At 46.5% G+C, this 27,192-nt stretch overlaps 1 pseudogene; it reads left to right on the top strand.

Annotated features, from left to right (window-relative positions):
* Positions 1-200: 200 nt before the first annotated feature.
* Positions 201-27,192, top strand: LOC135522940 (ATP-dependent zinc metalloprotease YME1L1-like; annotated as a pseudogene).

Below are 27,192 nucleotides of genomic sequence, written 5' to 3'. Positions count from 1 at the left end.
GAATCAATAAATATAATTGACGTTTTGGACCATCAATATTTTTACTAGAGCAACTCTGCTTCATGAATTGAATCAGGCAATGGGTAGGACACCTACTATTCCAGGCATCAACATTAACGCATATTTTGTAAAAAGTCAAATCAACTCGTTTACAAATGTTTGACAATAACGTGGTAAACCAAATTATTTGTAAAAAGAAAACAAAACAACAACAACAAAAGAACAAATATTGGAGAAGTAACTAGAGAAGTGTAGCGAAGAAAAATAATCGTGTTCAAACCGGTAGTAATTTCTTCCAGAAGTCACGTTGATGTTGACCTCTCAGGAAGAAGCCATTTTCACGAAAGTAACAGTTTAGTAACAAGAGAGAAAAAACAACAACAAAAGGACTGTGCCCAGGAGGAGTTGGTATAATCAGTAACATTGAGGGTCTGTCTTCACATACTAACCCTCAAGTTGCTGTGATAATGTTGTCCTTCTCGGCGTCGCTCCAGCCACAGGTAAATAAAGACACTAAGCCAGGATCGGATAGCTGCTTAATAACCTATCTAGGTGACTGATGTAACCTAGCTGCTCGAAAGCGCTGGCTAATTAACGTTTAGATATACGAGACAAAACATTTTATAACTAGCTAGCTGTTTAAAGTTTAAAGTATTTATCTAGCCATAAATATTGTTAGCTAGTTATTGTTATCAAGCTTCTTTAGTTAACTAGTTACTGTAGGTAATGTTACGCATTTCTCAAACTCAGTATTTCCTAACGTTGGTTGTCTGTTCATACTAATACCACAGTGAATTTTTTTTTGACAGTTAAGTTAATTTGATGCTAGCTAGTTAAAAATTAGGGTAACTAACCAAACTAGCTGACGAATTGGTTATGTCATTTCATATCAGTCAGTTATATAATCGAGCTATCGCGATTAAAAAGGAAGTATTGCTTGATTTTTACACCTGCCTGTGAACGACAATATCAATGAATACTGTCAATCAATGGCATGAGGACGGCTGTTTTTAAATGGTAACATAGGAGAAATGAATGTCCCCCCACAATGTCAAACCTGGCCAGTGCCCGGTGCCAGTACATAACGTTAGAAGCAACTCTTCACACCAGTAACAATATGGCAGGGACTTGTAATGCCTTTGATCTCATTAGAAGATATTTACGAGTTGAACTCAAATGACCTTCCCTCATCAGTGCCCGAGCCCGGGTGCCTCACAAATCTGCTGTAAATTGTACAGTGAAAGAAATATCGTAGGCTGGTCACCTAGACCCAGGCAATCATTATCCCTCGTGCAATGTTGTTTATCAGAACAATTATATGCCAACATTACACAAATCATGCATGTCATGAATTTCCAATTTGTCCATCTCTGTTGCCACTTGACTCTTCTTAGGTAACGAGTCAACTCATTGGCCAACTCATCAATGCCCTCCATTCCCTGAAGAACTCAGCCAGCTCCACAGCCACAGCTTCTGTCCAGAGCCTGCAGACATACGTCACACCAGAGCAGGACCTGTTGCTCACAGAGGTACGATAACACACTAAGGGGATGTGGCTTACATGCAAACCCAAATTTAATTTTCAAATTGGTTCGATTTAAGGTAAGGGTCAAGTTATAGATTTTGGCTAGTCTGGCGGTCAATGGGATGCTGGTCAGAAAAGTCCCGTTAGACTCTCCCCTGTAAGATTAGCCTACTTAATGGCAATCATAGGTGGTCAATGGGATGCTGGTCAGAAAAGTCCCGTTAGACTCTCCCCTGTAAGATTAGCCTACTTAATGGCAATCATAGGTGGTCAATGGGATGCTGGTCAGAAAAGTCCCGTTAGACTCTCCCCTGTAAGATTAGCCTACTTAATGGCAATCATAGGTGGTCAATGGGATGCTGGTCAGAAAAGTCCCGTTAGACTCTCCCCTGTAAGATTAGCCTACTTAATGGCAATCATAGGTGGTACATTTGTTATCAGGGATTTCTCTTCTCATAGCCTAGGCTAGCCTAGTGGTTAGAGCGTTGGACTACTAACCGGAAGGTTGCGAGTTCAAACCCCCGAGCTGACAAGGTACAAATCTGTCGTTCTGCCCCTGAACAGGCAGTTAACCCACTGTTCCCAGGCCGTCATTGAAAATAAGAATTTGTTCTTAACTGACTTGCCTGGTTAAATAAAGGTAAAATAAAATAAAATAAAAATTCCTGACACAACACTGCAGTTCTCCCTCAGACTGGACAAGCCTCAATGTACACAAGCTGTGTCTACCTTTTAGAGCTATAGCTTGCATCAACTGGCTCCACCCCCTCCACTGTCCTCAGGAGTCCCAGTGCGACTTTGTACTGACTAACATATAACATTGGAATTATGGGAATCCTGTTGTGTGCAGGGCCACCAGGTCTACCGGACTAGGCACAGCTCCCCAAACAGACATGTCTTTGTTGTGGTTAGGGAGAGTGTTGTCTAAACACAGCAATATCATGTGCCATGGACACTGAGCATAAGTTACATTATTGCAGGTATGTATTGTCACTCGCAGCTCTCTAATGTGTACGTGTTGTTGTTATTGCTCATCAATTGGCTAGAGATCGTGGCCACTGGAGTCAAATGTATTTGCAGATGTTTGGGCTCCAACAAGATAATAGCAGTTAGGTTGTAGATTCCCTTTACAATTGCAGCAGCAGCACATCATTTCATACTGAGCCTGACTTGCATAACTTGCCAAACTCACACTGCATTGCTACATTTGACCACTTTTCTCTCTTTAAATTCCACTAACTATTAAAAGATTGTACGGCAAGCTTAGCTTAACCAGACTGGTCGGCATCCCCTCCCCTAGGGAAACCCCTGTGGTCGTGAATTGGCCACAAACAGATCTGGGACCAGGCTAACGCTTGCTCATTATTACAGTTGATGTGTCCTTCATAATGACTTCCTGTTCCCACTGTGAACCTCCAGGACCTGGGTCTATCAGAACAGCGGGTGCGTGAGCCCACCTTGGTCCTCCGGGACCTGGGCTTATCAGACCTGAGGGTGGGTCAGCTGGATGAGCTGGTGAACAGGTTGCTGCCCTCACCGGGCTCAGAGGAGGACCCAGCTGCTTCAATATGGAGGACGTCCCACGTCTCTGCGGACTCTTTCTTACAAAACAAACATGGTGAGGACGTAGTTTTATTTGATGAATTTGTGTTTTTGTTGCAGGGTGTATATTTGTAGTAAAAATGATACCACGCAGTTGTTTGCATGTGTGTTTTTGTGATAGTTTTTAGTTGACTTGTGTATTTGTTTCTATAGGGTTGTCAAATGGAAGGTTTGGTGTTTTTGGCTTGCCAATGTTCCACAGACCAAACCAGAGTCCTCTACACGCCATCTGTTCAGAGCTCCAATACTGGCCTGGTAAGGAACCATACCTGGTTTATTTAGTGTCATCTGTGGTCCTCATCTGTGGAATGTGCCCAGTGACCCTCAAGTGAAGATAGGGAATTCACCATGGTAAAATTATCAACTATTTGAGAGAATTCCATTGGTCCTAAAGTGAAATCTCCACCGACACCGGGCGAATCAAATATGCCCACTCACAAGTCCTATGACATAACATAGTGAAATGAATAGTATTGTATTTGGCGACCCCCCCCCCCCCCCCCTTTCTCCTTCTTCAGTAAGGGTCCAGAACCGAGGCTTCAAGACTCTGAGGAAGAGCAGACGCGTGGAGTCTGGTTACCAGGGGCTGGCGGAACCAGAGGGTTACACTTCAGCATTCATGAAGGTAAGGAAGTGTTCCACTATGCAATCAGTCACGTACTCCACGCTCCCCTTCTTGGACAGACATAGTTTGGCATGTGGTCAATGAACCCATTGGATCTGTTTTGTTGTCCTGAAGTTTACCAGAGTTTCCCCTTCAAACGTGAAGATTGGCACGTGTTGTTAAAATTGTGACCCAAACCCCTTTTTCTGTTGTTCTTCATGCTATAGTGGTGATTTTTCACTGTTTAGTTTTTTGGCTCCCTTGTGTGGAAAGGGCTGTTTTTTTAATGTCTTGTAACCACTCTGGCTAGGCCCATCTCATTTTCATGTTCAACATCTTGCTTTCTCCTCCCTCTCTTTCTCTCACCTTCAACATCTTGCTTTCTCCTCCCTCTCTTTCTCTCACCTGCTGACACACATACATTATGCGCTCTCTCTCTCTCATTATTTCACCCCCCACACCCCCTCCATTACAGGGTCTCCTCATGAGACCCGACAAGTCCCCAGAGGCACAGAGTCTGGATCAGGTGGTAAAGCAGAAGAACCTGCAAGGTGACCAACAAGATGCCTTCAAATCTGGTTTCACCGAGGGCTTCATGAGGTCCCAGGCCTTCACTCAGAGGACACACGGCACGTCACACAACTTTCTTCATATATGGCATCTTAATCACTCAGCATATTCCCTTTCTAGAGTGACTAACAGGAAGCAACATATAGAATAACTGTATTGAACCTTTATTTAACTAAACAAGTCAGTAAAGACAATATTTAAAGGAATGGTGTTAGTCATCATTGAGAAACATTTTTAAAGTGAAGACTGTTATTTGAAACCCTGCCCCAGCTCGTAACAGATTTGCACCTCCTTGAAGTCAGTCATGATTGCCAGTTACAGTGAAGCACTATGCCCATGGACACCACTAGCAGTTCCACCAAGTGTCCACAAGGTGGCACTGCTGAGTTGAACTTAATCTCTTATGTTTCAGTAACTCATTTACATATTTCTATCTTCCCATTGACAGACTCGCTAAGGAGGACCAGGCTGATTCTATTGGTCCTCCTCGTTGTGGGAATCTACGGCCTGTCAAGAAGCCCGTTTCTTTCGGGTAAAGGGTCCTTTTCTGATGCTGGTTTGTGTTCTATTGAATTCTTACATTTGCATGAATCGCCGCATTGGGGTTGTGCTTTTTCATCAAGAGCAATTTGTCGAATTAGTTGCTATTCCACTGATCATGCCTTATGATCAATTATCAGCCAGCTGCCCGACCCCTAGCTGCCCAGGCGCTAGTCCATGATAGTATTTATTAGAAACTCCACCTTTGGTCATTTTAACAATGAATGATTGACTAGTAAATGGATATTTGAATATATATATTTGAGTGGAAGATGAAAGTGGCATGAACAAAAATCAGTCGTTCATGGCAAATGTTATTCCTAGCATAGTTTCTATGATAAGTAGAGGCCTATTGGAGATTCCCAGGTGGTGTCTGTCAGCGGTCCGATTGAGTTGTCGTGGGTTTGCACTGAACAGTGAGGTTCCGCACCACGTCAGGCCTGGACTCACAAGTGGACCCGGTTCAGGTGAAGAGCGTCACGTTTGAGCACGTCAAGGGGGTAGAGGAGGCCAAGAATGAGCTGCAAGACGTGGTAGAGTTCCTCAGAAACCCGCAGAAGTTCACCGTGCTGGGAGGGAAGCTGCCCAAAGGTACGGTGTCTTTCTGTAAATGTGAAGAATACTCTGTAGACATTCGGTTCCTCTTCTACTAACTCAGTGGGCCTTTTTTTTTTTGGTTTCGCTTCAGCCTTGAGGATGGGAGTTCGATCCCCGGCTGGGTCATACCATGGGACCCAATGTGTGTCTACTTGGCACTCAGCATTAAGGAGATAGATTAGGGAGGGGGGGGGGGTGTGGTAAGGCCTTACGGTGAGACTACAGTCCTGCCCCGGGGGTTTATTTGTACATTAAGCTGCCCCAGACTACAGAAAGCAGTTATGTCGAAAACCCCATTCTAACTAATGAGATGAGACTACAGTCCTCCCCAAAGTTTATTTGTACATTAATGCCCCAGATACAGAAATGTCCTAAAACCCAATTCTAACTCCTTACTTATGAGATACAGTCCTGCCCCGGGGGTTTATTTGTACATTAAGCTGCCTCCACACTATAGAAAGCAGTTATGTCCAAAAAGTTACTTCCTTACTAATGAGATGAGCAGAGATGTCCTCAAGCCAAAGCTACTTCCTTACTAATGAGATGAGCAGAGATGTCCTCAAGCCAAAGCTCCTTCCTTACTTATGAGATGTCCTCAAGCCAAAGCTACTTCCTTAGTCCTTATTTGTCTTTATCTTTCTGTCTCTTTACACAGTGCCATTACATTCTCTTTCTTTCAATGTGTTCATATGTTGCACTTTTCTGTGGCCTCTGGTTTTGTCAGGCATCCTCCTGATTGGCCCCCCAGGCACAGGAAAGACTCTCCTGGCTCGGGCTGTCGCCGGGGAGGCCGACGTCCCCTTCTTCTACGCATCGGGATCCGAGTTTGACGAGATGTTTGTGGGTGTCGGAGCTAGCCGCATCAGAAACCTCTTCAGTAAGTACCAGAGGAGATCTGAAAGGCCGTTATCCATACACTGACTGACCAACCTTCAGCCTGTCACTCATGATTGGTGAAAGGACCTGATAGGTTCGATTTAAGTCCCAGAGGAGATCTGAAGACTGTGTACCGTTATCAATACACTGACTGACCAACCTTCACCCTGTCACTCATGATCGCTGATTGGTGAAAGGACCTGATAGGTTCGATTTAAGTCCCAGAGGAGATCTGAAGACTGTGTACCGTTATCAATACACTGACTGACCAACCTTCAGCCTGTCACTCATGATCGCTGATTGGTGAAAGGACCTGATAGGTTCGATTTAATTGATTTTTATTGGGGGGAAAGATGCACAGAGTACAACCCAGGGGGTAACACCTTAATGTGATTCCATTCGTTTCCGGCATGGTTCTTTGATGGAATACCGACCAAGTTAAATAAAAACAGTAACCCCTCTGCATCACAAGTCATTCCACAATGTGGCTTTCAACTAATCAAGCACTACTTGATCAGTGGCCATGAAGCACAGGAAAGGAGGGTACACAGCCTCAATCTCTTTCTGTTTGGTCCGCAGAAGAGGCGAAAGCCAACGCACCTTGTGTTGTCTTCATTGATGAGCTTGACAGCGTGGGAGGAAAGAGGATCGAGTCTCCCATGCACCCCTACTCCAGACAGACCATCAACCAGCTACTGGCAGAGATGGACGGGTAAGAACAACTCAGAATATACTGCATATGGCTATTGAATCAGACAATTAAGCCTGCATATCTTTGTTGTTTGTTTACCTGGTGCATATCACGAGGCTTGTATTTTCCTCATTCAATTGTGTTGATACTCCACAGGTTCAAACCAAACGAAGGGGTCATCGTTATCGGTGCTACAAACTTTGCCGAGGCTTTGGATAAGTATGTTTTCAGTGGGTAGTTAGCAGGTGTTTCTGTCGGCGTTTTACCAACCCAGTAGGCTTAGGTCCCTTTGTCAGGACTTGGCTGGTTGTCTCGTCTCGTCTCAAAGTTTCAGACCGCTGGAGTTCAGCTCCGAGTTGCGAAATCACACTTGAAATGTGGTAATAAGGCTGGGTGGTTCATTGGAACGAATTGCACAGTGGGAACTACACTTCCCATGTGCCCAGATAACTGATTCTGCCTTTTTTGCCATGGCCCTCCTCGAATGTCCTCGGTGAGATTACTGGAAAAGTCGCCAGAAGAAAGTTATCCTTGAGAGCTGGCCATAGGACCAGCAAAAAGCTATAGAAATTTGAACAAATCTTTTTTAGAAAGAGGTCGTAAATAGAACCGCTCTTATTGACGGAGAAGCTTTATACATTCATTGTAGAATCGCAAAGCTCAAGGTAAATTAAAGAATGCATTTGTTATTGACACACTTGAGATTGGAGCCTGTACTCTGTTCGAATTGTATACAACCATGTCAGCTCTCTGGATCATTAGCCCCACTGCTGTCTGGATCATTAGCCCCACTGCTGTCTGGAACATTAGCCCCACTGCTGTCTGGAACATTAGCCCCACTGCTGTCTGGAACATTAGCCCCACTGCTGTCTGGATCATTAGCCCCATCGCTGTCTGGATCATTAGCCCCATCGCTGTCTGGATCATTAGCCCCATCGCTGTCTGGATCATTAGCCCCATCGCTGTCTGGATCATTAGCCCCACTGCTGTCTGGAACATTAGCCCCATCGCTGTCTGGATCATTAGCCCCATCGCTGTCTGGATCATTAGCCCCACTGCTGTCTGGAGCCCCACTGCTGTCTGGATCATTAGCCCCACTGCTGTCTGGATCATTAGCCCCACTGCTGTCTGGATCATTAGCCCCACTGCTGTCTGGATCATTAGCCCCACTGCTGTCTGGATCATTAGCCCCATCGCTGTCTGGATCATTAGCCCCACTGCTGTCTGGATCATTAGCCCCATCGCTGTCTGGATCATTAGCCCCATCGCTGTCTGGATCATTAGCCCCACTGCTGTCTGGATCATTAGCCCCACTGCTGTCTGGATCATTAGCCCCACTGCTGTCTGGATCATTAGCCCCACTGCTGTCTGGATCATTAGCCCCACTGCTGTCTGGAACATTAGTCCCATTGCTGTCTGGATCATTAGCCCCAATGCTCTTCTGTCTTTTTTTTAGTGCCCTAGTACGTCCGGGGAGGTTTGACATGCAAGTGACCGTCCCTCGTCCGGATGTGAAAGGACGTACAGAGATCCTCAACTGGTACCTGCAGAAGATCAAAGTGGATCCCAGTAGGTCTCAAATCAGTTGCTTGGATCAGTGGCTTTCAGATCTCTCCTTGAGGAACCCCAGACGTTTCACAATGTTGTTGTATCCCTGAACTATCTCAGGTCCCCGAGGAGAGGTTTGAAAACCCCTAGTATATCAGCTGACTAATGTATCATAGTGACGTTAAACCGAGCCGCCTCGTCGAGAGGTTCTGATCACTAGGTGTCTCTCTCTCACTCACACACACACACACACACACACACACACACACACACACACACACACACACACACACACACACACATACACACACACACACACACACACACACACACACACACACACACACACACACACACACACACACACACACACACACACACACACACACACACACACATTTGCTGCATGAAAGAGCCCACTGTTTTGGACTGACAACCTTGTCCTTTTGGCCCTGCCGGTTCAGACGTAAACGCGGCGATCATTGCCAGGGGACGGTGGGCTTCACGGGGGCGGAGCTGGAGAACCTGGTGAACCAGGCAGCCCTGAAGGCAGCGGTGGACGGCCTCGACCAGGTCACCATGAAGGAACTGGAGTTCTCCAAGGACAAGATCCTCATGGGTGGGTGCACACGCACGCACGCACGTACACACACACACACACATTTCGCCACACTCGTGTTAACATCTGCTAACCATATGTATGTGACCAATAACATTTTATTTGACACATATATAGATAGATAGATAGATAGATATATAGATAGATGAGGAACCTTCCTTCAGAGAGGTGTTTGTGCTAGCAGGACCCATTAAGAAGCAACACAAATGTAACTAGTGCAGAGAGGCCTTTGGTGTGGTCAGGATCCCTCTCATTCTCTAGGACAGATATTTTCCCAGGAGTTGTTGGTCCTATCTTTCAGATTGGAATTCCCAAATATTAACAAAACTGCAGTAAACCCGCACTACAGTAATATGAATGATGTGTGTTTTTAATTCATCAAAGTGGGACCTCTTGTCTCTCTCTTTTTATACTGAAGGTCCTGAGCGCAGGAGTGTGGACATCGATAAGAAGAACAAGCAAATCACAGCCTACCACGAGTCAGGCCACGCCATTGTGGCCTATTACACCAAAGACGCCATGCCCATCAACAAGGCAACCATCATGCCCAGAGGACCCACTCTTGGCCATGTGAGTAGTACTCAGCATTGCATTTTGATTGGCCAGGAAGTGTTTGAAGCCTTGGGTACATTACCATGGAATCGCCCCACCTGCTTTGGCATGACATCTCTGATTTAGCAATGTCATAGTTTGTTACATTTCATCCATGTTTTGCATTGCGAAGCTGAACGTGTTCCATTATATAGTAAAATTAAAATACCTTGCAGAATAGTTGCATTGTCCCTTCTGCCATTACTTTACCCCCCCCCCTCCTCTTGGTGCTGTTGCCATGGAGAAGAAGAAGAAGTTGGCCTCCGTTTTAACCCCCCCCCCTTTAGTGCTGTTGCCATGGAGAAGAAGAGGAAGTTGGCCTCCGTTTTAACCCCCCCCCTTTGGTGCTGTTGCCATGGAGAAGAAGAAGAAGTTGGCCTCCGTTTAACCCCCCTTTGGTGCTGTTGCCATGGAGAAGAAGAAGAAGTTGGCCTCCGTTTAACCCCCCCCCCCTTTGGTGCTGTTGCCATGGAGAAGAAGAAGAAGTTGGCCTCCGTTTTAACCCCCCTTTGGTGCTGTTGCCATGGAGAAGAAGAAGAAGTTGGCCTCCGTTTTAAGTTGGCCCCCCTTTGGTGCTGTTGCCATGGAGAAGAAGAAGGAGTTGGCCTCCGTTTTAACCCCCCTTTTGGTGCTGTTGCCATGGAGAAGAAGAAGAAGTTGGCCTCCGTTTTAACCCCCCTTTAGTGCTGTTGCCATGGACTTCCTGAAAGAAGTTGGCCTCCGTTTAAAATGTTTGGATGTTGGCAGCTCCAGAAGGGCTTGCCTTTAAAACAGATCAGGAGGAACATTGGTTTACCAAAGGAAGGACTACTCTGAGACCATCCATCTGTCTGTTTAGGTGTCCATGCTCCCAGAGAATGACCGTTGGAGTGAGACGCGGGCTCAGCTCCTGGCCCAGATGGACGTCAGCATGGGAGGCCGCGTGGCCGAGGAGCTCATCTTTGGCGACGATTACATCACGACTGGTGGGGGGGGGGGCTAGATCGGTTGGGCTTTAGCTATAGAGCATATTGCTACATCAATTTTGGGGGGGGGCTAGATCGGTTGGGCTTTAGCTATAGAGCATATTGCTACATCAATTTTGGGACTTCTAAATGATTGATGTATAATCAGTTGATTCTTGAAGAATATAACTTCTAAATGAGCTTAGTTTAACTGTCGTACCCCATCAGAGTCCAAAATAATCTAGAGTTACTTTACTCCGTCGTTTGTAAACAATACAGTTGTCAACAAATGCTGTATAGCCTCAACTATTTGGATAACGTGGATGCATCCTTAGCTCTATGAATTTGAGTGGTTACATTTCTCCAGCCCCATCCCTCAGCCCTCGTCTTGTATTGTGGTTTCTCCAGCCCTCAGCCTTACTCCTGTATTGTGGTTTCCCCAGCCCTCAGCCTTACTCCTGTATTGTGGTTTCCCCAGCCCTCAGCCTTACTCTTGTATTGTGGTTTCTCCAGTCTTACTCTTGTATTGTGGTTTCTCCAGCCCTCAGTCTTACTCTTGTATTGTGGTTTCTCCAGCCCTCAGCCTTACTCCTGTATTGTGGTTTCTCCAGCCCTCAGTCTTACTCCTGTATTGTGGTTTCTCCAGCCCTCAGTCTTACTCTTGTATTGTGGTTTCTCCAGCCCTCAGCCTTACTCCTGTATTGTGGTTTCTCCATCCCTCAGCCTACTCCTGTATTGTGGTTTCTCCTGTATTGTGGTTTCTCCAGCCCTCGTCTTGTATTGTGGTTTCTCCAGCCCTCAGTCTTACTCCTGTATTGTGGTTTCTCCAGCCCTCAGTCTTACTCTTGTATTGTGGTTTCTCCAGCCCCTTACTCTGTATTGTGGTTTCTCCAGCCCTCAGCCTCAGTCTTGTGGTTTCTCCAGCCCTCAGCCTTACTCTTGTATTGTGGTTTCTCCAGCCCTCGTCTTGTATTGTGGTTTCTCCAGCCCTCAGTCTTACTCTTGTATTGTGGTTTCTCCAGCCCTTACTCTTGTATTGTGGTTTTCCAGTGGTTTCTCCAGCCCTCAGCCTTACTCCTGTATTGTGGTTTCTCCAGCCCTCAGTCTTGTATTGTGGTTTCTCCAGCCCTCAGCCTTACTCTTGTATTGTGGTTTCTCCAGCCCTCGTCTTGTATTGTGGTTTCTCCAGCCCTCAGCCCTCGTCTTGTATTGTGGTTTCTCCAGCCCTCAGCCTTAGTCCTGTATTGTGGTTTCTCCAGCCCTCGTCTTGTATTGTGGTTTCTCCAGCCCTCGTCTTGTATTGTGGTTTCTCCAGCCCTCAGCCCTCGTCTTGTATTGTGGTTTCTCCAGCCCTCGTCTTGTATTGTGGTTTCTCCAGCCCTCCTTCGTCTTGTATTGTGGTTTCTCCAGCCCTCAGTGTCTTGTATTATTGTGGTTTCCCCAGCCTCGTCCTGTATTGTGGTTTCTCCAGCCCTCAGCCTTACTCTTGTATTGTGGTTTCTCCAGCCCTCAGCCCTCGTCTTGTATTGTGGTTTCTCCAGCCCTCAGCCTTAGTCCTGTATTGTGGTTTCTCCAGCCCTCGTCTTGTATTGTGGTTTCTCCAGCCCTCAGCCCTCGTCTTGTATTGTGGTTTCTCCAGCCCTCAGCCTTACTCTTGTATTGTGGTTTCTCCAGCCCTCAGCCTTACTCTTGTATTGTGGTTTCTCCAGCCCTCAGCCCTCGTCTTGTATTGTGGTTTCTCCAGCCCTCAGCCTTAGTCTTGTATTGTGGTTTCTCCAGCCCTCAGCCTTACTCCTGTATTGTGGTTTCTCCAGCCCTCAGCCTTACTTGTATTGTGGTTTCTCCAGCTCTTGTATTGTGGTTTCTCCAGCCCTCTTGTATTGTGGTTTCTCCAGCCCTCAGCCTTAGTCTTGTATTGTGGTTTCTCCAGCCCTCAGCCTTACTCCTGTATTGTGGTTTCTCCAGCCCTCAGCTCTTACTCCTGTATTGTGGTTTCTTGTATTGTGGTTTCTCCAGCCCTCATCTTGTATTGTGGTTTCTCCAGCCCCTCATCTTGTATTGTGGTTTCTCCAGCCCTCAGCCTTACTCTCTTGTATTGTGGTTTCTCCAGCCCTCAGCCTTACTCCTGTATTGTGGTTTCCCAGCCCCTCAGCCTTACTCCTGTATTGTGGTTTCTCCAGCCCTCAGCCTTCTTGTATTGTGGTTTCTCCAGCCCTCACCTGTATTGTGGTTTCTCCAGCCCTCGTCTTGTATTGTGGTTTCTCCAGCCCTCAGCCTTACTCCTGTATTGTGGTTTCTGTATTGTGGTTTCTCCAGCCCTCAGCCCTCAGCCTTACTCTTGTATTGTGGTTTCCCCAGCCCTCAGCCTTACTCCCTCAGCCCTCAGCCTTACTCCTGTATTGTGGTTTTCTCCTTGTATTGTGGTTTCTACATCCCTCAGCCTTACTCCTGTATTGTGGTTTCTCCAGCCCTCAGCCTTACTCCTGTATTGTGGTTTCTCCAGCCCTCAGCCTTACTCTTGTATTGTGGTTTCTCCAGCCCTCGTCTTGTATTGTGGCCTTTCTTGTATTGTGGTTTCCAGCCCTCAGCCTTACTCTTGTATTGTGGTTTCTACATCCCTCAGCCTACGTCTTGTATTGTGGTTTCTCCAGCCCTCGTCTTGTATTGTGGTTTCTCCAGCCCTCAGCCTTACTCTTGTATTGTGGTTTCTTCGTCTTGTATTGTGGTTTCTCCAGCCCTCAGCCTTACTCCTGTATTGTGGTTTCTCCAGCCCTCAGCCTTACTCTTGTATTGTGGTTTCCCCAGCCCTCAGCCTTACTCTTGTATTGTGGTTTCTACATCCCTCAGCCCTCGTCTTGTATTGTGGTTTCTCCAGCCCTCGTCTTGTATTGTGGTTTCTCCAGCCCTCAGCCTTACTTGTATTGTGGTTTCTTTCTCCATCCCTCAGCCTTACTCTTGTATTGTGGTTTCTCCAGCCCTCAGCCTTACTCTTGTATTGTGGTTTCCCCAGCCCTCAGCCTTACTCTTGTATTGTGGTTTCTCCAGCCCTCGTCTTGTATTGTGGTTTCCCCAGCCCTCGTCTTGTATTGTGGTTTCTCCATCCCTCAGCCTTACTCCTGTATTGTGGTTTCTCCAGCCCTCAGCCTTACTCTTGTATTGTGGTTTCTCCAGCCCTCAGTCTTACTCCTGTATTGTGGTTTCTCCAGCCTTACTCTTGTATTGTGGTTTCTCAGCCTTACTTTTGTATTGTGGTTTCTCCAGTCTTACTCCCTCGTCTTACTCCTGTATTGTGGTTTCTCCAGCCCTCAGCCTTACTCTTGTATTGTGGTTTCTCCATCCTGTATTGTGGTTTCTCCAGCCTTACTCCTGTATTGTGGTTTCTCCAGCCCTTCGCCTTACTTTTGTATTGTGGTTTCTCCAGCCCTTCGCCTTACTTTTGTATTGTGGTTTCTCCAGCCCTTCGCCTTACTCCTGTATTGTGGTTTCTCCAGCCCTCAGCCTTACTCCTGTATTGTGGTTTCTCCAGCCCTCAGCTCTGTTTTTCCAGGTTTTTCCAGCGTCAAGCGACTTTGACGGGGCGACCAGAATAGCCAAGATGATGGTGACCAGGTTCGGAATGAGTGACAAGGTAAGAGATTATACCTCGTGCACATAAAATGGTAGATTTGAAGATGAGTCTACACGAATCATTCCTAACTGCGTTTCTTTTTTCTCTAGTAGTCTGCATTTTAGATGGTCTAAATACATTTAATTTCACCAAAGGCTTATTCCTCAAAGGCCGTATCCATAAATGTAGAAGGCAGCGTTGCCTTTGTGCAGTGATGCCATTCTCAAGCATTGCACGTGATTGGAGGGATCTCTCAGCCATGTTGTACATGTGCCGACACATTCTAGACTTTGTTCCGACTCAACCCTGAGAGATTTACTCTGCCACTCACCTCGTATCCACATCCCGTAGTCCACCTGGTATCTACAGGCCGTAGTCCACCTGGTATCTACAGGCCGTAGTCCACCTGGTATCTACAGGCCGTAGTCTCTACAGACTGTAGTCTACTGGGGCTATTAGAATAATAATAATAGTTGTATTTTATGTGACGTTTTAAAAACAACAGTAGGGTTTTGGCAGTGGCGAGTCTTGCCCTATGTGATGGTCTCCCACAGCCGACAGCTAGTGTTGACGGTACAGGGAGGGAGAAGCATCAGTCGGATAGACTGAGCCCGAAGCTCTTCATCAGACACCTTCGCCATCTCCTCCTCCGTAGGTTGGCTGGATCATGGACTACTGGAAGTGTTACACCCACAAGGGTGCTGCTTCGGCGGGTGTAGGCTCAGCTCAGCGCCTGAAAGACCACCACACATCAGTAGTGGTAGTCTGGTATAGTGTTATTATGAGCCGAACTGCGTCCCCTCATCACGTTCCAAAAACCGGGGATAGTTGAACTACAAAAAAAGCAGTGTAGTAGCCGTCCGGTGCTGTGTGGGTTATTGAGATGCGTCGTTTAAGTGATCGCAGAGCCAGCTAGCATAGCTATCTAGCCAGAATAATAAAACATGTTTTACTTGCCTTTAGTCCAGCAACTTTGGGTCAAGACCACCAGATATTTTTAGCTCAGTAAGAAGTTATCAAAAAAAAACAATACAATAAACACCTAAAACAACAAAATATTCATAAATGTACAGAAGCTCTCTGCCAAGGCTTCCTCGCGGTGCCATGGCAACCACGGAACTTATCATGTAAACATAAGACAGCACCAGTTTTGGGGGCGGCAGGTAGTCTAGTGGTTCGAGCGTTGGGTCAGTAACCGAAAGGTTGCTAGATCGAATCCCTGAGGATTAGGTAAAGGTAAAAATCTGTCCTTGTGCCCTTAACAGTGTCCAAACTGGGATTGTTTAACAACTCTCCAGGCAAGCGTCAATGCCATACAACTCTCCTTCCGTGGCCTCCAATTGCTCTTAAATACAAGTAAAACTAAATGCATGCTCTTCAACCGATCGCTACCTGCACCTGCCCGCCTGTCCAACATCACTACTCTGGACGGCTCTGACTTAGAATACGTGGACAACTACAAATACTTAGGTGTCTGGTTAGACTGTAAACTCTCCTTCCAGACCCATATCAAACAAATCTCCAATCCAAAGTTAAATCTAGAATTGGCTTCCTATTTCGCAACAAAGCATCCTTCACTCATGCTGCCAAACATACCCTTGTAAAACTGACCATCCTACCAATCCTCGACTTTGGCGGTGTCATTTACAAAATAGCTTCCAATAACCTACTCATCAAACTGGATGCAGTCTATCACAGTGCAATCCATTTTGTCACCAAAGCCCCATATACTACCCACCATTGCGACCTGTACGCTCTCGTTGGCTGGGCCTCGCTTCATACTCGTCGCCAAACCCACTGGTTCCATGTCATCTACAAGACCCTGCTAGGTAAAGTCCCCCCTTATCTCAGCTCGCTGGTCCCCATAGCATCTCCCACCTGCAGCACATGCTCCAGCAGGTATATCTCTAGTCACCCCTAAAACCAATTCTTTCTTTGGCCTCCTCTCCTTCCAGTTCTCTGCTGCCAATGACTGGAACGAACTACAAAAATCTCTGAAACTGGAAACACTTATCTCCCTCACTAGCTTTAAGCACCAACTGTCAGAGCAGCTCACAGATTACTGCACCCGTACATAGCCCACCTATATTTTAGCCCAAACAACTACCTCTTTCCCTACTGTATTTAATAAAATGTATTTATTTTGCTCCTTTGCACCCCATTATTTTTTTCTACTTTGCACATTCTTCCATTGCAAATCTACCATTCCAGTGTTTTACTTGCTATATTGTATTTACTTTGCCACCATGGTCTTTTTTTGCCTTTACCTCCCTTATCTCACCTCATTTGCTCACATCGTATATAGACTTGTTTATACTGTATTATTGACTGTATGTTTGTTTTACTCCATGTGTAACTCTGTGTCGTTGTATGTGTCGAACTGCTTTGCTTTATCTTGGCCAGGTCGCAATTGTAAATGAGAACTTGTTCTCAACTGACTTACCTAGTTAAAAAAAAATATAATAATAATTATTGGACCAAATGTAATTTTGAAACGCATAAGGAGGAGCTATTTGATTAGAGGTGTGTGTATATGTGTGTTATATATATATATATATATCTCCTCAGTGTCCTCCAGCTCTCTGACTTTTGATCCAACCATTTACTCAACCTGCCCTGCCAACCCTGAAATTAGTGACTGATTTACTGTGCCACAGACCTGGCAACCCGTGCTGCCTTACCCTGTTCATTACTATAAGTAAGGAAGAAGCCTTTGCTTGGTCGTGCCGGAATGGCTCAAAGGAGCAGGAACCGTTCTCCTATTGCTGTAGCGTGAGGAAGCTTGATGTACAAGTACTCTCCCTGGATAGGACACTAGTCTATCGCAGAGCCTTAGAGTAGCTACTGCATAAGTGGTCTGCTGTGCCCCCTAACCCTGAGACTGTTGCCCCGCCCCCTAACCCTGAGACTGTTGCCCCGCCCCCTAACCCTGAGACTGTTGCCCTGCCCCCTAACCCTGAGACTGTTGCCCCGCCCCCTAACCCTGAGACTGTTGCTGCCCCCTAACCCTGAGACTGTTGCCCCGCCCCTAACCCTGAGACTGTTGCCCCGCCCCCTAACTGTTGCCCCGCCCCCGAGACTGTTGCCCTGAGACTGTTGCTCCGCCCCCTAACCCTGAGACTGTTGCTGTGCCCCCTAACCCTGAGACTGTTGCTGTGCCTCCTAACCCTGAGACTACTAAAACGTATTGTTTCAGCTTGGTGTCATGACCTATGCTGAAGTAACCAAACAGAGCCCTGAGACGCAGGCTGCCATCGAACAGGAAGTCAGGGTCCTGCTCAAGGTAAGCTTCCCAAACCTCCCCCCACTGCACTTTAAAAAAATATATAATAATAATAGTAAAATCCTATCTACACTAAACAAAAATATAAACGCAACAATTTAAGATTTGAGTCACAGTTCATAAGGAAATCAGTCAATTTAACTTGTTATGGCTGCATTCCCCCTATCGGGATAAGTGTCATCAACAACCGCTGAATAGCATAGCGCTACATTCAATAAATATTACTACAAATATTTATATTCATGAAATCACAAGTCCAATATAGGAAAACACAGCTTAGCCTTTTGTTAATCCACCTGTCGTGTCAGATTTTGGAATTATGCTTTACAGCGAAAGCAATCCAAGCGTTTGTGTAAGTTTATCGATCGCACGACAAAACATTAAGTACACTTAGCATCAGGTAGCTCAGTCACAAATCAGAAAAGCAATGAAATTAATCGTTTACCCTTTGATCTTCGGATGATTGCACTCACGAGACTCCCAGTTACACAACAAATGTACCTTTTGTTCCATAAAGATTATATCCCAAATACCTCCATTTGTTTGTCGCGTTATGTTCAGAAATCCACAGGAAAGAGCTGTCACAACAACGCAGACGAAAATTCCAAATAGTTTCCATAATGTCCACAGAAACATGTCAAACGTTTTTTATAATCAATCCTCAGGTTGTTTTTAAAATATATAATCGATAATATATCAACCACAAATGTCTTTCACAGTAGGAGAGGGAAAAGCAATACCTACCCAAACTCCGTTGCGCGAGAAAAACTCATGTGACCACTTGACGCGATGTTATTGTTCTGGCTAATTTTTCACAATAAAAGCCTGAAACTATGTCTGAAGACTGACACCTTGAGGAAGCGATAGGAAAAGGAATCTGGTTCATATCAAAGGGAGGCTATGGAGTTTTCAAAATAGAAGCCGCTTTCTGTTTTTCTCAGGGTTTCGCCTGCAATATCAGTTCTGTTATACTCAAAGACAATATTTTGACAGTTTTGGAAACTTCGAGTGTTTTCTATCCAATACTAATAATAATATGCATATTAGCAACCGAGACTGAGGAGCTGGCCGTTTTACAATGGGCACCTTTTCATCCAAGCTACTCAATACTGCCCCTGCAGCCATAAAAAAAAATTAATTAATTGGGCACAGTCAATGGATTTCACAATTGGGAATACAGATATGCATCTGTTGGTCAGATACCTTAAAATTAAAAAGTAGGGGCGTGGATCAGAAAACCAGTCACTATCTGTTGTGACCATTTGACTCATCCTGAGAGATACATCTCCTTCACATAGAGTTGATCAGGCTGTTGGTTGTGGAATGTTGTCCCTCACCTCTTCAATGGTTGTGCGAAGTTGTTGGATGTTGGCGAGAACTGGAACACATTGATCCAGAGCATCCCACACATGCTCAATGGGAAACATGTCTGGGGAGTCTGCAGGCCATGGAAGAACTGGGACATTTTTAGCTTCCAGAATTGTGTACAGATCCTTGTGACATGGGGCCATGCGTTATCATGCTGAAACATGAGGTGATGGCGGCGGATGAATGACTCAACAATGGGCCTCAGGATCTCGTCACGGTATCTCTGTGCATTCGAAATGCAATTGTGTTCATTGTCCGTAGCTTATGCCTGTCCATACCATAACCCCACCACCACCAGAGGGCGCTCTGTTCACAACGTTTACTTCAGCAAACTGCCATATACACCGGTACATCTGCCCGGTACAGTTGGAACTGTGATTCAACCATGAGGAGCTCACTTCTCCAGCGTGCCAGTGGCCATCGAAGGTGAGCAATTTGCTGCAGTTTGGTGAAGACGACTAGCATGCAGATGAGCTTCCCTGAGACGGTTTCTGACAGTTTGTGCAGAATATATATATTTTTTTGCAAACCCAGAGTTTCATAAGCTGTTCTCGGGTGGTCCTGGGTTCTAGTTGTTACATTTGCGATTGTGAAGCCGGTTGTAGACGTACTGCCAAATTCTTTAAAATGACGTTGGAGGTGGGTTATGGTAGAGGATATTATCTGGCAACTGCTCTGGTAGACATTCCTACAGTCAGTGTGACAATTGCACGCTCCCTCAACTTGAGACATCTGTGGCATTGTGTTGTGTGACACAACTTCACATTTTAGTGGCCTTTCATTATCCCCAGCACAAGGTGAACCTATGTAATAATCAGCTTCTTGCTATGCCACACCTGTCAGGTGACTGGATTATCTTGGCAAAGGAGAAATGCTCACTAACAAGGATATAAACAAATGTCTACATAACATCTGAGAGATATGGAACATTTCTGGGATCTTTTTTTATTTCAGCTCATGAAACATGAGACCAACACTTTACATGTTGCGTTTTTTTATTTTTGTTCAGTATAGTTAATTTTCCTACTAACCAACCAATAATCGTTCAACTTCCTAAATAATAGTTTCTTCAATAATCATTCAACTTCCTAAATAATAGTTTCTTCAATAATCGTTCAACTTCCTAAATAATAGTTTCTTGAATAATCGTTCAACTAAATAAGTTTGTTCAATGATGAAAATCTGTGCACCTGAGTGGCGCAGCGGTCTAAGTCACTGCTAGAGGCGTCACTACAGACACCCTGGTTCAGCGGTCTAAGACACTGCATCACAGCGCTAGTACAGACACCCTGGTTCAGTGGTCTAAGACACTGCATCTCAGTAGAGGCATACTACAGACCCTGGTTCAGTGGTCTAAGATAGAGGCATCACTACAGACACCCTGGTTCAGTGGTCTAAGTCACTGCTTCTCAGTGCTAGAGGCGTCACTACAGATACCCTGGTTCAGCGGTCTAAGACACTGCATCACAGCGCTAGAGGTGTCACTACAGACACCCTGGTTCAGCGGTCTAAGACACTGCATCTCAGTGCTAGAGGCGTCACTACAGACACCCTGGTTCAGCGGTCTAAGACACTGCATCTCAGTGCTAGAGGCGTCACTACAGACACCCTGGTTCAGCGGTCTAAGACACTGCTTCTCAGTGCTGTTTCACTACAGATACTGGTTCAGCGGTCTCACTGCTTCTCACAGATACTGGTTCAGCGGTCTAAGACACTGCTTCTCAGTGCTAGAGGCGTCACTACAGACACCCTGGTTCAGCGGTCTAAGACACTGCATCACAGTGCTAGAGGCGTCACTACAGACACCCTGGTTCAGTGGTCTAAGTCACTTCTCACAGACACAGACACCCTGGTTCAGTGGTCTAAGACACTGCATCACAGTGCTAGAGGTGTCACTACAGACACCCTGGTTCAGCGGTCTAAGACACTGCATCACAGCGCTAGAGGCGTCACTACAGACACCCTGGTTCAGTGGTCTAAGACACTGCATCACAGTGCTGTTTCACTACAGATACTGGTTCAGTGGTCTAAGACACTGCATCACAGTAGAGGTGTCACTACAGACACCCTGGTTCAGTGGTCTAAGGCACTGCTTCTCAGTGCTAGAGGCGTCACTACAGACACCCTGGTTCAGCGGTCTAAGACACTGCTCCTCAGTGCTAGAGGCGTCACTACAGACACCCTGGTTCAGCGGTCTAAGACACTGCATCACAGTGCTGTTTCACTACAGATACTGGTTCAGCGGTCTAAGACACTGCTTCTCAGTGCTAGAGGCGTACTACAGACACCCTGGTTCAGCGGTCTAAGACACTGCTTCTCATCTCAGCGGTCTAAGTGCATCACAGAGGCGTCACTACAGACACCCTGGTTCAGTGGTCTAAGTCACTGCTTCTCAGTGCTGGTCACTACAGACCCTGGACACTGCACTCATCCCAGTGCTAGAGGCGTCACTACAGACCCTGGTTCAGCGGTCTAAGACAGACAGCGCTAGGCGTTACAGACACCCTGGTTCAGTGGTCTAAGACACTGCATCACAGTGCTGTTTCACTACAGATCTAGAACAGACACCCACTGCTTCTCAGTGCTAGAGGCGTCACTACAGACACCCTGGTTTAGCGGTTTAAGGCACTGCATCACAGTGCTAGTCACTACAGACACCCTGGTTCAGCGGTCTAAGACACTGCATCACACTAGAGGTGTCACTCAGACACCCTGGTTCGCTAGAGCATCAGCACTGGTTCAGTGGTCTAAGTGCATCACAGCGCAGGTGTACTACAGACACCCTGGTTCAGTGGTCTAAGACACTGCTTCTCAGTGCTAGAGGTGTCACTACAGACACCCTGGTTCAGTGGTCTAAGACACTGCATGCTAGAGGTGTCACTACAGACACCCTGGTTCAGTGGTCTAAGGCACTGCTTCTCAGTGCTAGAGGCGTCACTACAGACACCCTGGTTCAGCGGTCTAAGACACTGCATCACAGTGCTAGAGGCATCACTACAGACACCCTGGTTCAGTGGTCTAAGACACTGCTTCTCAGTGCTAGAGGCATCACTACAGACACCCTGGTTCAGTGGTCTAAGACACTGCATCTCAGTGCTAGACACCCTGGGCGGTCACTACAGACACCCCTGGTTACAGACAGTGGTCCAAGACACTGCAAGACCCTGGTTCAGCGGTCTAAGACACTGCATCACAGCGCTAGAGGTGTCACTACAGACACCCTGGTTCAGTGGTCTAAGACACTGCATCACAGTGCTAGAGGTGTCACTACAGATACTGGTTTGCTTCTCAGTGCTAGAGGCGTCACTACAGACACCCTGGTTCAGCGGTCTAAGACACTGCATCTCAGTGCTAGAGGCGTCACTACAGACACCCTGGTTCAGCGGTCTAAGACACTGCATCACAGCGCTAGAGGTGTCACTACAGACACCCTGGTTCAGTGGTCTAAGTGCATCTCAGTGCTACAGAGGCGTCACTACAGACACCCTGGTTCAGTGGTCTAAGACAGCTCCTCACTGCATTCTGGTTCAGCGGTAAGACACTGCATCACAGCGCTACTACAGACACCCTGGTTCAGTGGTCTAAGACACTGCATCTCATCACCCTGGTTAGTGGTCTAAGACACTGCTTCTCAGTGCTGTTTTACAGACACCCTGGTTCAGTGGTCTAAGACACATCACAGTGCTGTTTCACTCAGATAGTTCAGCGGTCTAAGACACTGCTTCTCAGTGCTAGAGGCGTCACTACAGATACTGGTTCAGCACACTGCTTCTCAGTGCTAGAGGCGTCACTACAGACACCCTGGTTCAGCGGTCTAAGACACTGCTTCTCAGTGCTAGAGGCGTCACTACAGACACCCTGGTTCAGCGGTCTAAGACACTGCATCACAGCACTAGAGGCGTCACTACAGACACCCTGGTTCAGTGGTCTAAGTCACTGCTTCTCAGTGCTAGGCGTCACTACAGACCCTGGTTCAGCGGTCTAAGACACTGCATCCCAGTGCTAGAGGCGTCACTACAGACCCTGGTTCAGCAGTAAGACACTGCATCTAGAGGCGACAGACACCCTGGTTCAGTGGTCTAAGACACTGCATCACAGTGCTGTTTCACTACAGATACTGGTTCAGTGGTCTAAGACACTGCATCACAGCGCTAGAGGTGTCACTACAGACACCCTGGTTCAGCGGTCTAAGACACTGCTTCTCAGTGCTAGAGGCGTCACTACAGACACCCTGGTTCAGTGGTCTAAGTCACTGCATCACAGTGCTAGAGGCGTCACTACAGACCCTGGTTCAGCGGTCTAAGACACTGCATCCCAGTGCTAGAGGCGTCACTACAGACCCTGGTTCAGCGGTCTAAGACACTGCATCACAGCGCTAGAGGTGTCACTACAGACACCCTGGTTCAGTGGTCTAAGGCACTGCATCACAGTGCTAAAGGCGTCACTACAGACACCCTGGTTCAGTGGTCTAAGACACTGCATCCCAGTGCTAGAGGCGTCACTACAGACACCCTGGTTCAGCGGTCTAAGACACTGCATCCCAGTGCTAGAGGCGTCACTACAGACCCTGGTTCAGCGGTCTAAGACACTGCATCACAGCGCTAGAGTTGTCACTACAGACACCCTGGTTCAGTGGTCTAAGACACTGCATCACAGTGCTAGAGGTGTCACTACAGATACTGGTTCAGCGGTCTAAGACACTGCTTCTCAGTGAGGCGTCACTACAGACACCCTGGTTCAGCGGTCTAAGACACTGCATCTCAGTGCTAGAGGCGTCACTACAGACACCCTGGTTCAGCGGTCTAAGACACTGCATCACAGCGCTAGAGGTGTCACTACAGACACCCTGGTTCAGTGGTCTAAGACACTGCATCTCAGTGCTGGAGGCGTCACTACAGACACCCTGGTTCAGTGGTCTAAGACACTGCTTCTCAGTGCTAGAGGCATCACTACAGACACCCTGGTTCAGCGGTCTAAGACACTGCATCACAGCGCTAGAGGCGTCACTACAGACACCCTGGTTCAGTGGTCTAAGACACTGCATCACAGTGCTAGAGGTGTCACTACAGATACTGGTTCAGCGGTCTAAGACACTGCTTCTCAGTGCTAGAGGCGTCACTACAGACACCCTGGTTCAGCGGTCTAAGACACTGCATCTCAGTGCTAGAGGCGTCACTACAGACACCCTGGTTCAGCGGTCTAAGACACTGCATCACAAGAGGTGTCACTACAGACACCCTGGTTCAGTGGTCTAAGACACTGCATCTCAGTGCTGGAGGCGTCACTACAGACACCCTGGTTCAGTGGTCTAAGACACTGCTTCTCAGTGCTAGAGGCATCACTACAGACACCCTGGTTCAGCGGTCTAAGACACTGCATCACAGCGCTAGAGGCGTCACTACAGACACCCTGGTTCAGTGGTCTAAGACACTGCATCTCAGTGCTGTTTCACTACAGATACCCTGGTTCAGTGGTCTAAGACACTGCATCACAGTGCTAGAGGCATCACTACAGATACTGGTTCAGCGGTCTAAGACACTGCATCTCAGTGCTAGAGGTGTCACTACAGACCCTGGTTCAGCGGTCTAAGACACTGCTTCTCAGTGCTAGAGGTGTCACTACAGACACCCTGGTTCAGCAGGTTTAAGGCACTGCATCTCAGCGCTAGAACTACAGACACCCTGGTTCAGTGGTCTAAGACACTGCATCTCAAGAGGTGTCACTACAGACACCCTGGTTCAGCGGTCTAAGACACTGCATCTCAGTGCTAGAGGCATCACTACAGACACCCTGGTTCAGTGGTCTAAGACACTGCATCACAGTGCTAGAGGCGTCACTACAGATACTGGTTCAGTGGTCTAAGACACTGCATCACAGTGCTAGAGGCGTCACTACAGATACTGGTTCAGTGGTCTAAGACACTGCATCACAGTGCTAGAGGTGTCACTACAGATACTGGTTCAGTGGTCTAAGACACTGCATCACAGTGCTGTTTCACTACAGACACCCTGGTTCAGTGGTCTAAGACACTGCTTCTCAGTGCTAGAGGCGTCACTACAGATACTGGTTCAGTGGTCTAAGACACTGCATCTCAGTGCTAGAGGCGTCACTACAGACACCCTGGTTCAGCGGTCTAAGACACTGCTTCTCAGTGCTAGAGGTGTCACTACAGACCCTGGTTCAGTGGTCTAAGACACTGCATCTCAGTGCTAGAGGTGTCACTACAGACCCTGGTTCAGCGGTCTAAGACACTGCTTCTCAGTGCTAGAGGTGTCACTACAGACACCCTGGTTCAGCGGTCTAAGACACTGCTTCTCAGTGCTAGAGGTGTCACTACAGACCCTGGTTCAGCGGTCTAAGACACTGCTTCTCAGTGCTAGAGGTGTCACTACAGACACCCTGGTTCGATTCCGGGCTGTATCAAAACTGGCCGTGATTGAGAGTCCCATAGAGCGGGCTTGACCGGTGTAGGCCATCATTGTAAAATAAGATTTTTTTTTTCTTAACTGACTTTCCTAGTTAAAGATTACATTGTTTTCCTTTGACATTCATTCTCTCTCTCCTATACAGGACTCGTATGAGCGAGCCAAAAACCTCTTGAAGACCTACAGCGATGAGCACAAGACGCTGGCCGAGGCTCTGCTAACGTATGAAACTCTGGATGCCAAAGAGATCAAGCTGGTCCTGGAGGGCAAGGCCCTGGACCCTAGATGACTCGCTGAGAGAAGCCCAGTCAGAGACAGTTAGACGTCAGGGTTGGGGTCATTCCATTTCAATTCGAGTCAATTCAGAAAGTAAACCAAATTCTGATTCAAAATGTTCCTCAATGGAAAAGCATTGAAGATAATAGGAATTGTAATTTCATCGTACTTCCTGAATTGACTGGAATTAAAATGGAATGACCCCAACCCTGTAAGACATTATCTGAATTATGTAAATTTGAAGATGTACAATGGAGTGGCCTTTAGAGGCTTTATAGGTTTCTTCCCCCTCAACGTAAATGACTGACTAGCTCATAATCGCACCTCGTTTTATCCCTCTGGACCTCTGACTCCTCTGTCTGAACCATTCATGTCAGGCAGGCATTCCCGTACGGCAGCTTTGTCAAGCGACAAAGGCCCATAGCAAGGTTCACTTCAACACCCTGAGCTCAAAATGCCCTTTCAATGCCAGGATTTTAGTTTTTTGATATCGACATTGTCGTCGTCGCCCCCCCCCCTCAAGTTTTCCCCTTTAAAGTTTGTATATACAGTATTGATCAAGAAGGTGATGCATTAACGTGCTCCTGGAAAAGTGGGAGGTTGTAAATCCGATATGTGCTTTTGAAGTCGGACCAATTCTTGAACCAATAAGAAGCTAGCTAACATTGCTAATAATTAAGTTAGCTAGCTTGCTAAACATTGCCAATATGGTCAAACTAGCTACGGTATCCACATTGATAAGTTTGTAATAATAATAATAATAAATCCCATTTAGCAGACGCTTTTGTCAAATCGGCTTACTTTTACATATGGGTTAACGCTTGGCGTTGCAAGCGCCATGCTCTACCGACTGAGCCACACAGGTAATTGTCAAATTTATTTATTGTTAACTTTTGGTTGAAAAGGGGTGGTTAAATGTCTTCGTTAACAAACAAAAACGCAGTTTGTAATTACGACTTGGCGGGTCGTTCAAGTGAAACTTGAAACGACAGTTTCAGAAGCATGTGAACGCCCCCCCCAACAGTCCTCAGCCAATAGGATCTTATATCGCAACAATTGTTTTTTTCCTTTTGCAATTTTGTGCATGAAAGCCTCATCGTGTATTCGGTATGCTATCGAAGTTATGAGGGCAAAGAATTGTTTGCAGATCTGATCCTACTTGACCTATAGCCTTTTCACTGAGCAGAATATTAGTGATAGAAACGCCGACCATAAAATATGGGTTTATCATTTAAAAACCATACAAATTTTTAACATGCATATATAATCTAAATACAAAATGGCTGTATCAGCGTTCCCTTATATGATTCATCCATTCACTGTATGCAGGTCAATATACACATTTTATGTTGTCATTTTATTTATTTACCCAAAGTGTGCCGGACTTGCCACCGCTAGCTATTTTAGGCCCTCGTGTCTGAGCCCATCCATGGAGTAAATGAAATGTGAGAGGAGATGTACTTAAATCCGTTTCTCATTGGAAGTGGATCTTGTGGAAGCTCAAATAAAAATTATTCTAAAAATCA

This window comes from Oncorhynchus masou, chromosome 30 (genome assembly GCF_036934945.1).
Source record: "Oncorhynchus masou masou isolate Uvic2021 chromosome 30, UVic_Omas_1.1, whole genome shotgun sequence".
Taxonomy (NCBI): domain Eukaryota; kingdom Metazoa; phylum Chordata; class Actinopteri; order Salmoniformes; family Salmonidae; genus Oncorhynchus; species Oncorhynchus masou.
The sequence above is the reverse complement of the archived record's forward strand: the minus strand, read 5'-3'. Positions and strand labels throughout refer to the sequence as shown.